Source organism: Pseudorca crassidens, chromosome 15, assembly GCF_039906515.1.
Source record: "Pseudorca crassidens isolate mPseCra1 chromosome 15, mPseCra1.hap1, whole genome shotgun sequence".
Classification (NCBI taxonomy): domain Eukaryota; kingdom Metazoa; phylum Chordata; class Mammalia; order Artiodactyla; family Delphinidae; genus Pseudorca; species Pseudorca crassidens.
In genome coordinates, this window is record NC_090310.1 from 69,068,126 (window position 1) to 69,080,252 (window position 12,127).

The following is a 12,127-nucleotide window of genomic DNA, read 5'->3' on the forward strand; positions in this document are numbered from 1 at the left end:
GCAATTCCATTCAAAATCTTCATGGCTTTTGTGTGTATGTCTGCATGGTGTGTGTATGTGTGTGAGAGTGTGTGTATTCAGAAATCACAAAATAATTCTAATATTTTTTTTGAAATATAAAGGGCCAAGAATTGCCAAGATAGTTTTGAAGAAGAACAAAGTTGGAAGACTTATACTCACAATCTCAAGATTTATTTTAAAGCTACAGTAACTAAGACAGTATGGTATTGACACAAGACAAAATAGAGAACAAATAGAGATCTATAAATATGTCCAAACATATATGTCCACTTGATTCATGACAATGGTGACACTGCATTGCAGTGCAGAAAGAATGCTCTTCAATAAATTATATTGGGTCAATTGGATATTCATATGGAAAAAAATGAATCTGGAGCTGTATCACACATCATACATAAAAATCAATTCCAGATGCATTATAGTTCTAAATGTAAAAGGTAAAAAAACTAAAACTTTATAAAGACAAATTTGAGAATATTTTCATGACTTTAGTGTAAACCAATATTTCTTAAGGAAGATAGAACACTACCCATAAAAAGAAAAAATGCTAAATTGGTCTTCTTTAAAATCAAAACCTTGTGTTTATCAAAATACACCATCAAGAGAGTGAACATGCAAGCAACAGTGTGAAAGATATTTAAAATACACATATTCAACAAGGGACTCTTAGCCGTAATATAGAAAGTGCTTCTATAAATCAGTAAGAAAAAAACAGACAACCCAAAAGGAAATAGGCATAAAACTTGAACAGGCCTTTCACAAGAGAGGATATCCAAGTAGTCAACACGCATATGAAAAGATGTTTAACCTTATTAGTCATTGGTAAAATGCAGATTGAAATCTCCATAAGAGAGCTCCACACTCCTGCCAGAATGGCTAAAATGAGAAAGACAGACATTACCAAATATTGGCGAAGATGTGAAGTATTTGAAACTCATACTCTTGGTATGTTCGATGAATCTCTCAGTCATAATGCTGAATGAAAGAAGGCAGACACAAAGGTATACGTACTGTGTGATTTCTTTTTTTTTTCCTTTTTATTTAAAGCCCTGTTATCTTTTTCTTTCTTTCTTTCTTTCTTTCTTTCTTTCTTTCTTTCTTTCTTTCTTTCTTTCTTTCTTTCTTTCTTTCTTTCTTTCTTTCTTTCTTTCTTTCTTTCTTTCTTCTCTTTCTTTCTTTCTTTCTTTCTTTCTTTCTTTCCTTCTTTCTTTCTTTCTTTCTTTCTTTCTTTCTTTCTTTCTTTCTTTCTTTCTTTCTTTCTTCCTTCCTTCCTTCCTTCCTTCCTTCCTTCCTTTCCTTCTTTCTTAATTTTTGGCTGTGTTGAGTCTTAGTTGCTGCATGTGGGCTTTCCCTAGTTGTGGCGAGTGGGGGCTACTCTTCGCTGTGGTGCATGGGCTTCTCATTGTGGTGGTTTCTCTTGTTGCAGAGCATGGGCTCTAGGGTGTGTTGGCTTCAGTAGTTGTGGCATGCAAGCTGTAGAGCGCAGGCTCAGTAGTTGTAGTGCACAGACTTAGTTGCTCCGTGGTATGTGGGATCTTCCCAGACCAGGGCTCAAACCCTTGTCCCCTGCATTGGCAGGTGGATTCTTAACCACTGTGCCACCAGGGAAGTCCTGATTTCTTTCATATAAAGTATTCAGACAGGTAAAACAAATTGATGGTGGAAGATGTAAAAATGGTTAATTATTATAGAAGCTGCAGGGATGTTCTTGCTGCAGGGATATTCTGCTTCTTGACCTGGGTAGTGATTACATGGGTTTATGGAAACGTTTTGTATGATCTCTGCACACTTCTGTATCCTTGTTATTTTATAGTAATTATTTAAAATAAAGTTATCACTAAGTAAAGAACTTCAGACAGCTGAGGGGAGGTAACTCATCAGCTTTAAAAGGCTGAAATCTTTGCTGGATAAGTGTAGCCCAGGGGATATTCAACAGGGTGTCTGGGGAGGGGCAGCTGTTGTTTCCAGAACCATTGCCAATGCTTGACCAATATAACAAAACTCATCTGGCTCACAGCATTTTGAATGCAACATCCTTGGAAGTGTGACAAGATCTGACTGCCTAGTTCTTCCAAGGCAGCAATATTATTTGGGTGTAGGGGGAAATGATGAGGAGGTGGGAAAATGGAGAGTTCTGCTTGCTAATCTAGTGCAGTGTTTCTCCAACTTGAATGTACAACACGCTCACCTGGAGTGTTTGTTACAACACAGGTGGCTGGGCTCCACTCCCAAAGCTTCTGATTCAGTAAGTGTTATAAACTGAATGTTTGTAGTCCTCCCACCCCAAATTCATATGTTGAAATCCTATCTCCCAATATTAGGAGATGGGACTTTTAGAAGGTAATTAAATCATAAGAATGGAGCCCTCATGAATGGGATTAGTGCCCTTATAAGAAGAGACAAGAGAGCTTTCTTTCCCTCTCTCTGCTCTCCACCATGTGAGGACACAATGAGAAGATGGCCATTTGCAAACCAGGAAGAGTGCCCTCACCAGACAGAAGGTCTGCTGATGCCTTGATCTTGGACTTCCAAATCTCCAGAACTATGAGAAATAAACGTCTGTTTTTTAAGCCACCCAGTCTCTGATGATATTCTGTTACAGCAGCCTGAACTGACTAAGATATTAGGTCTGGGGTGGCCCCCCAATTTTGCATTTGGGCAAGTTCCCAGGGGATGTTGTTGCTAATGCTGCTGGTCCAGAAGCCATACTTAGGGATCCACTGATCTAGAGCACCTAGGGTGAGCCCTTTATGGGGATACCAAGATGTTGTTGCTGGTGGTGGGGTGGTAGAAACTGGGTCATAGTTTAGAGATATCCAGCTATGAGGCCCAAATTTCGTTGCTCACAGCAGGTTCTCCAGAACGTCTCTTCCTCCTCCAGAACTGGATTTCATGAGTTAATTATACGCATTTTTAAAAAAGGAGTTTAATTATAATACATCAATGTCTTGCTCTTACACATCATGAGTTACTATGGGCAGAGAAGCCTTTCTTATTTTTTTAGATAAGAAGTGGATTTATTTAGGGAGAAACACGCTCCACAGACAGAGTGTGGGCCATCTCAGAAGGTAAGAGAAGCTGAAGGCTTTCTTAAGTGAACATCCCTCCCTATGTGTGATTTCATTAGGAGTTTGGCATTTTGAATAGTTCAGCTTGTAAACCCAGGACATCTGTGCAGGTGACATAGTCTCTGTCCCTGGTGATGACTGGACCCCATAGTAAAATGATTGTGACCTGATTTCTATTTGTGTTAGAAAAACTGACTTTATACTTGGCATCAGCACCAGTGTTGAGGGCAAGGGGTGCAGTGGAAATGGACAGGGAACAAAGAGGCAGGAAATACAGCTGCCTGCTTCCCTGTCATGAGGTTTACTATGCAGTACATCATGTGTCTCAAAAAAGACCAGCTGAGTCTGTTACATTTTCCATCCATCCCCAAATGACTCTTGCTTTGCACATGTATTTCAAAGGCTTAGAGTTGTTTGCAAAACACAGTCCTAACCACAGGATTTCCCATCCTGCAGCTGGAGAGTCTTATATTCAAAAGGGCCTGGAACTTTCCAAGTGTGCAACGTCTTATCTTAGCAGCAATCATCTCTCCTCTCTTGGGATTGACTTGCCATGAGCCATCTCTAGCTAAAGACCAGCCATAGTGGCTTTGTCTGTTTGGCCTGGTAACTGCCATTATATTTGGCACCCCAGTGTTGCCAACTAAAGAATTATTTCCCCTGTTGTCACCTCCAACCACAGTCACGAGAGGGTCCCCTTTCCCATAGACCTACTCTCTGCCGGTTCTCATCAGTTAAGATAATCTAGCTTGGGGGCTGGTAGAAGAAACTATTGGTGTCCTGCGCCAACTTCAATCTTTAAATGTGCTCTCACTGACTTTAAACTACTAGAATCTGCATCTCTGTGCCTAAAGGCTTTCCCTCCCAGAACCCTGAAAATTTGCTCTGCCTTGTTTTAACAGCTGACTGGATGGATGTTCCAGAAACAGCCCTCAATCAGTGACTGTCAGGTATTGGTATATAAATGCCCCAGACCATTTGCTCCTAGGGTGGGATAATTTGTACTATTTCCCAGAATTTCCCCAATGTAGCCAGTTTGAAAATACATTATTTATTGGTTTCCTTCCAAGCATTGTGTATTCAACAGCTATTTATTGAGTGCCCACGGTTTGCCAGGCACAGTTCTAGACTCAGGATAAAAATGATGAGTGAAATTGACATGGTTCTTGCAGTCTAGTGGGAGAAACAGATAATAAACAATCACACAAAAATGTATAACTTCAAAGTTGCACGCAGTCCTATTAGGACCCAAACAAAGTACACGATGGGTTAACTAAGGGACCTATCTAATGATGCAGTAGTGGAGGAAGGCTCCACTGGGGAGGTGATATTGAACTTGAGGTCTGAAGGGTGAGAGAGGGTCAGCCATATGAAGAGCTGGGGGAGAAGAATGTGCAAAGGAGTTGGAACAGGAGAAAATTTAGGATGTTCTTGGAATGGAAGGAGGGCTAACAGAAGAAGAAGGAAGAGTGGTACTCAATTAAGTGGAAGAGGCAGATAGGGGTTAGGGAGCATCTGTGACTTTGTAGAGTACATAGGTGGGTGGGCACGTGTGTGTATGTGAGATTATGTTTGCATATACCTGTAAGTATGTGTGTACCAATGTTTCTTGTGTTTGTGTTCATTCAATGGTATGTTAGTGAATAGGATGTATTAATATTTGCATCTTGCCTCTGTTTTCATCGTGTGACTTTGCCTCTGTATGTGTGGGTTTGTTTGTATATAAGGGCCTTTGTATTGATGTTTTCAGAGTTCTTGGTATTTATCTATAATATGTATTCATTTATTTTTACCATGGCGATACCTGGGATGGTGCACTTGATTAATTATAAGTGTGTTTGTGAAAATATATGGGTGAATGTGTCATTGTGCATGAGAGCATGAGCACCAGTGTATATACCTGTGTGTGAATAAATTTGCATTGTGTTATTGTATATGTGCATGCGTAGCTGTTTGTGTGTGTGTTTTATGAGTATGGGATTGTATGGCTGTCTGTGTCTCTGTGTGAAGCTCTGGAAATAGTCTTGCCCTCAACCAGACCACAAAATCTTGGAATTTTTATAGCCCACATTTGCTAGCAAGATGCAAACTTTATTTGCAATTACAATTATGACTGATTTTATTTTATATTTTCAACAGTCCTGGCTTTTAAAAATCTGAATTCTAAATACATTATGTGAATGTGTGAATATGTGTATGCATGTGTTTATTTCTCTTGTTTCCAGTAAGTCAGCTTCAGTAAGGCCAAAATCCTTACCCCTGTATTTATGAGTTAATATCTTTATTTAGAAGTGAGTTTCAGACCTGGAGCAGAGTAGTTTCCTTAGGCAGCATTTTTTTCTCAGTTCATATCTGAGTTGTAAGAGGATCCAACAGCTTGATTGTTGGAGTCCCATGGATGTTCTCACAGACTGATGTTGTCAAAGAAGTGGAGACAGCAGCTCCCAGGGAAAGAAAGTGGCGCCCAATTCTTTGAGTGGATGCTCTTTCAGCTCCCTGATCCTTGGAACACACTCAAAATAATTCCTGCATAGTCATGGGACAAGGGCTCTGGCTTGACTCTTATTCTTCATGCAGCTTTTCATGTTTGGTGCCCTATTTGTTCTTCCAACTAGAATTGTAGAGTGAGATGAGGACTTATAAAGATCATGCATTCTAGCCTATGCTACAGACTCTTATCTCATACGTGGTTATTCATCTTCAACACATTTATAGTAGGTTGACTGTATTGGTGGCCCCAATTAGTGGCCTCCCAGTATACATGCTCTTTTTTTTTTAATTTTAATAAAATTCAACATCCATTCATAAAACCGAAAACCTTACCAAACTGGAACTAGAATTTATTTTTTTCTGTTTTTTGGCTGCATCAGGTCTTCGTTGTGGTGTGCAGGCTTCTCTCCAGTTGTGGCGTGCGGATTTTCTCTAATTGTGGCACACAGGCTTCAGAGCGTGTGGGCTCTGTAGTTTGCAGCACATGGGCTCTCTTGTTGAGGCATGCGAGCTCAGTAGTTGTGGCTCACAAGCTTAGTTGCCCCTCATCATGTGGGATCTTAGTTCCCTGACCAGGGATTGAACCCACACACCCTGCATTGGAAGGCGGATTCTTAACCACTGGACCATATCCATGCTCTTTTGAACTCTAATTTAATAGCCCTCTTCCACTCTGTCTCTGGGCTCAGCCATGTGACTTGCTTCAGCCAATAAGATGTTAGGCAACTTGATGCAAGCAGAAATGTGAAAAAGCACTTACAAGTGTTTACTTCCTTTTTATTGTTTTCTGTGATCACCTAAAGAATAAGCCCACACTAGCCTGCTGGAAGATATGAGACCACTTGGAACATAGATGAGTTGCTCCAGCCTAGGCAACCTTAGACTAACCATTCTTCAGCGAACGTACAGGCTGAGGACAGACACATTTCACACTGGAGTGAGCTCAGTTAAGATCAACCAGCCCAGCCCAGATAAACAGAACCACCCAGCCAAATCATAGACCCATGAGAAATAATAAGTGGTTGTTGTTTTAAGCCACTAGGTTTAGAGATGGTTTATTACACAGCTATAGCTGACTGATACAACACCCAATGGTAGGGTGCTCATTACCATTGGAAGAAGTCCATTTCATTGTGTGTCAACTCTGATTGTTAGAGGTAGAGCTGGAATCTGTTTCTTATAATTTCTGACTATGCCCTTTGGGTGTCAGTGGAAGAAACCCATTTCTTCTTCCATAATGACCTTCAAGTGTTTGATGACAGTGATCACACCAGATGACCATAACCACCTCTAACCTAGATTCCCCACATCCTCTTCCATCTACCTCTAATGCATTTACTACACAGCAGAAATAATCCTCTTAAACACAATTATGTCACATCTTGTTAAAAACCCTCCCATAGTTCATAGTTTTTCATTACACTCAGATAAAAATTCAAACTCCTTTCTACTGCCTTGCAGCATTCAGTACCTGTTCATCTCTCAACCTCATCCTGATGCACTCTTGTCTTTGCTCACTCTAGTCTTGTCATGTCAGCTTTCTTTAAGTTTCTTGATAGTGCTAAGATTTTTCTCACTTGATGGTTCTCTATCTATCTATCTATCTATCTATCTATCTATCTATCTATCTATCTATCTATCTAGTTTAAGCTCCTGAAACCCTACCTGGGATGAATCCAGTTTTTGCTTGTCTTGGGCAAGAAAATAGGGCCAGGACATATTTTTACAGCTTTGACATTCAAAGTGCCCTTGACAGTCAATCAGCATTCTATGACCACATGCATAGGTCTGTATTTTGAAAGTTGAAATCAAATGAACATGAGCTCGTGGAAAGATAGGAATTGGGGCTGGGGTGGGGATACTGTGAATCCAGAAATGCCTCTTCTCTTTCCAATAGCAACTTACCTCCTTTCCTTCCATCCTTAGTTATGTATTTCTAGCTTCACCTTTATCAGCTGTAAGATTTCCTTAACTTCCTTCATCTCAGTATGGTTTCCTCTATAAGCGAAGATTATTATGATGACTAGCTCATAGGTTTATTGTATGTACTAAATGAGACATTTGTGATGCTCTTAGACCAGAATCTGGCATATGGTATTTGGTAAGTATTGGCTATTTTCTCTCAAAAGTCATTTAACACTCAAGATAAATTCACATTAATTGTTTAACTTCTAGCAAATAGAATTAAAATCATGTAAAACAACTGATTGTCTAGTTCATGTATTGAGTGCTTAATTTTTAGGAATATAAAATATTTATAAGAACTTCGATGGGTTTAATAATATTCTTCCTTTCCTTAACCTTATTCTTCTCACAAGGCAGTAAGTTCTATCACAAATTCTCTGACCACAGAGAGTTTTCAAGAAGTCAATCTTAGCTCTTGGGGAAAGCTTCCTATAAAATGCATCACATTAGATTCCATAAAAAACAAAACAAAACAAAATGCATCACATTTATTGAGCACTTTGCAGTTCTCTCCCCCAATTCTTTCACTACTTCAGCTCATTTGAGCAAGAAAATATTCCTATGAAGTAGATAAGGAAGACCTTATCATTCCCATTTTACAGATGGCAAAACTGAATAAGCTTGGAATCATATCGGTTGGAAGCAAAATGAACTCACTATAGGACAAGCATATTGAGAAAACTGAGAAGAAAATTGAGACAAATTAACACTTTGCCTCCATTCCCTATACTTTTCTAGTTAAATTACCTTGTTTCCTTTAGCTGCTGCAAACTTGGCTTTGTTAATGCAGACCTGACCTGGATCTGTCCATGTTGTTGCATAGAGGGATGACCTCAATGTATTTGTAGAATCTACATGCTGTATACTAAAGGCCATCCAGCAAATGCAAATGCAAATGCCACAAATGGAAAATGCATTCCAGGTGCAGATCAAAACTGTCTCAGCAAGATAAGTAACTGCAGTGGCGGGGACATTGGCTGTCCAGAAACATGCTGAACATCTCTTTGAATTAAAAGCAGAGTGTTTGACCATTTCATGTCTTTCCCATCTGAAAATTTAATCTTCCACGGGGTGGAGGAAGTGATCTGGGTCACTGATTTGCTCAGCCAGATTCACACCGAAAAAAGGCATCGTTTGGCTGAGTGGAAGTGATGGGAACCTTGGGAGAGGTGACAGAGTGAGGAGTTAAAACTGGGCACTGACAGATGACAGAAAGGGGCAATTTCAAACAATTGAGAGAAAAAAGTCAGCTTGAATCTGTGGGATAAGCTTCAAAATGCAGGGTGACAATGGCTGGAAAATCTCTCCAAAGTGCAATTTTGCCTGTGCAAATTTTTCCAGCAATGGAGACCATGGAGAGGTAACCCGAGAAACCAGTGGGGTTAGCCAGGGAGCTCTGATGAAAGTCAGTGCAGATGAGGCACCCAGAGAGATGGAAAGAAGGACTCAGCATCAAGAATGACATAGAAGAGATAGCTGGGAAATAAGACGACGGTGTCACGGAGGGTAAACTCACTAGGACCTGAGGGTTAAAATATGTCGAGAAAAGCCTAACACTCATTTTCCAAAAGATGATCTTTAGAAGATCATCTAAAGAATTCTAAAAGTCGTTTTTGAGGAGACAGTAGATCTATGAAGGGATAAACTGGTTTTATGGTACTGATGGGGGAATTGGAGAGACCATTTAAGCTTCAAAAATGTGGAAGAGATCCTGCTGAGGGGAAGGGGCATGAACCTCAAAATAGGTGAAGGAACTAGAAGACAGGGTCCCACCTCTCCGCATGATCTCACATCTCACAGTCTCCTCAGGTTCCCAGAGGACTTAGGAACAAGATCCTTGAACGTTGCTAATGAACTTTGGGAGAATTTGTGGAAAAAGGTAAGAGTGGTGGAAGACTGGAGGGAGATAAATGTCATCCCAAATTTCAACAGAGGAGGAGAGAGGTTTCCATGAACGTCCAGATGGTGAGTTTGTTGTTGATCCCCAAATATTCTGGACTAGATTATTAAAGGAGTTCATTTGTGAACACATGGAAGAAGAAAGTATGATCACAGGGGCTCAGCTTGTGTTCAAGCATAAGTTGTAGCAGGTCAATTCCAATCCTTTCTTTTATAGTTATACACCGATAGACTAAGGAAGTGAATTTGTTGCTAGAATCTGGGAGGTCAGCTGGACATGTGAAAATACATCACACAAAACGTCTTTGGACAGGATGGATAAACGTGGATTAGAAGACAATTAGTAATAACAATAATAATAGAGCGACATTTATTTGGTGTTTACTATATGTCAAACACCGTTAGGTCTTACTAATTGTTTGGTATTCTTTTGTGTCAGTCAGAGTTTCCCAGGAAACAGAAGCAATAGGAGATTATCTATCTATCTATCTATCTATCTATCCATCTAAATTATAAGAATTGGCTCACATAGTTATGGAGGCTGGGAAGTTCCACAACATTCCGTCTGCAAGCTGAAGAAGTAGGAAACCTGGTGGCATAATTCAGTCTGAGTTTGAAGGTCTAAGGATTTTGGTGCTGATAATATAAGTCACAGTCTGAACTGGAAGCACGATGTCTGAGAGCAGGAAAAGATGGGTGTCTCAGGTCAAGCAGAGAGAGCAAATTAGCCCTTCCTCCTCTGTTTTTGTTCTATTCACACCCTCAATGGATTGAATGATGCCCATCCACATGGGTGAGGGTGATCTTTACTCAGTCTACGGATTGAAATGTTAATCTCTTCTAGAAACATCCTCACAGACATACCCAGAAATAATGTTTCACCTGTTATCTGGGCAACCCTTAGCCCAGTTAAGTTGACACACAAAATTCACCGTCACATCTTTGAACTGTCAAACACAAAACAGACTGATGTCAACTTGAAGAGAGAGATCTCCAGTGAGTCCCAGCACTGTGTCCTTGACCTTAATCAAATCAGCACTGTGATTCCTCTGTCTAAAGATTCCTCCCAGGGATGACACAAAGCTGGATGGAAGGGAGAACAAACACTCTGGATGACAGTCAGAAGTGGACAAAGAACTTGACAGGCAGGAATAGTGGACTGAATCTAACATGACAGAAAGTTCCAGGAGCAAACATTCAGGTAGTAAAAAAAACTTCCTGTTCCAGTGTAGAATAAGGGAGAAATGGTTAAGCAGGTACTGAAATTTAAATGTTACGATTTCAGAAGATGGCACAGTTTGAGTAAAAAATGGGATATTCGCCCGGAAAAAATTGTTAATGAGAGTTCAGGCCATATTAATAGAAGTATAGTGTCTGTAATTTGGGAGGTGATAGTTCTCTGCTTAGCACTAATCACTTCTTACCTAGAGTACCTTGTTTGTGTTTTAGTGACATTACGAATAGGGATGGGGGTAACACTTGTTAATATCACTTCCCTCACTTCCCTGGTTTCCTTTAATGGTTTCATTATCATGCTTAAAAATAATATCCAAATTCCTTGCTGTGGCACTTCTGAATCTTTCCCCTCCCTTACCCACATCTACTACCTCATTCCATACTGCTTCTCCCCTCACTCATTAAATTCTTTTGCTTCAAACAGGCTAAGCATGTTCTCACCTTAGGGCCTTTTCAATTACTATCTCCCCTACTTAAACACATTTTCCTGAGAAATTTCCTTGGTTCTATCCTTCACTTAATTCAGGTCTCTGCTTAATGTTATCTTCTAAAAAAAAAAAATACTTTTCTGACCTCTTTGTTTAAAGAAAGACTCTGTCCTCTGTCCCTTTCCCTGCTGTTTCATTTTTCACCAAAACATATAGCACACTTGCCATTATTCTACATGTTTATGTGTTTATTATTGTCTGGGTCCTCATTAGAACATATGCTATAGGAGGGTGGAGACATAATGGTTTTGGTCACTCCTAGCACAATGCCTAATGTAGTAAAGACTCATAGTAGCTGCTCAATAAAAACATGTATTGAATGATGAATAAATAATGAAATTAATGAGCATTCTATAGAACTTGTATTTCATAGAACACATTTTTGGCAAATGTTGCATAAGGTTTTTAGTGCTTTCTACTCTGGAAGTAAGGCAGAAGTTAAAGTAGGGAAATAGCAACGATTTGGGGAATTTTTCTGATTTGTACCCATTGTTCCTGGCTTTAGTCCCCAATTCCCTTTCTTAGACAGTCCTAAAATTCTCTTCTTAGGAATTCTTTCTTACTTGGGCCATAGAGGTAAGTCTTGCCCTTCTCTTTGGGACCCTCATAGTATGAAGGCACTGTTACCTGCTATCTCTCATCTTCCTGCAGGTCTTCTGAGCCGTGGCACTGAAAGGCACATTGTCCCCAAACCTGCTTTTCCCTGTCTGTGAGATTCTTCAGGAGTGAGTTCACTAGCTGATATTCCTCTGGAGAAGTGACAGATTACTGTCTATTTATTCTTGTGTAAGTAATGACCTTAAAGCTTCCAGTTTTATAATGTCAATAAGTTGCTTAGGGTTTCCCTGGTGGCGCAGTGGTTGAGAGTCCGCCTGCCGATGCAGGGGATGCAGGTTCATGCCCCGGTCCGGCAAGATCCCACAGGCCGCGGAGCGGCTGGGTCCGTGAGCTATGGCCGCT

The 12,127-nt window shown here is 40.2% G+C and overlaps 1 long non-coding RNA gene across 1 annotated transcript; it reads left to right on the forward strand.

The window, feature by feature from the left end:
- Positions 1-1,009: 1,009 nt before the first annotated feature.
- Positions 1,010-11,847, forward strand: LOC137206449 (uncharacterized). Its single transcript, XR_010934653.1, has 4 exons — positions 1,010-1,022; positions 3,992-4,039; positions 9,354-9,423; positions 11,819-11,847. It is a non-coding gene; the product is annotated as an uncharacterized lncRNA (long non-coding RNA).
- The last annotated feature ends 280 nt before the right edge of the window (positions 11,848-12,127 follow it).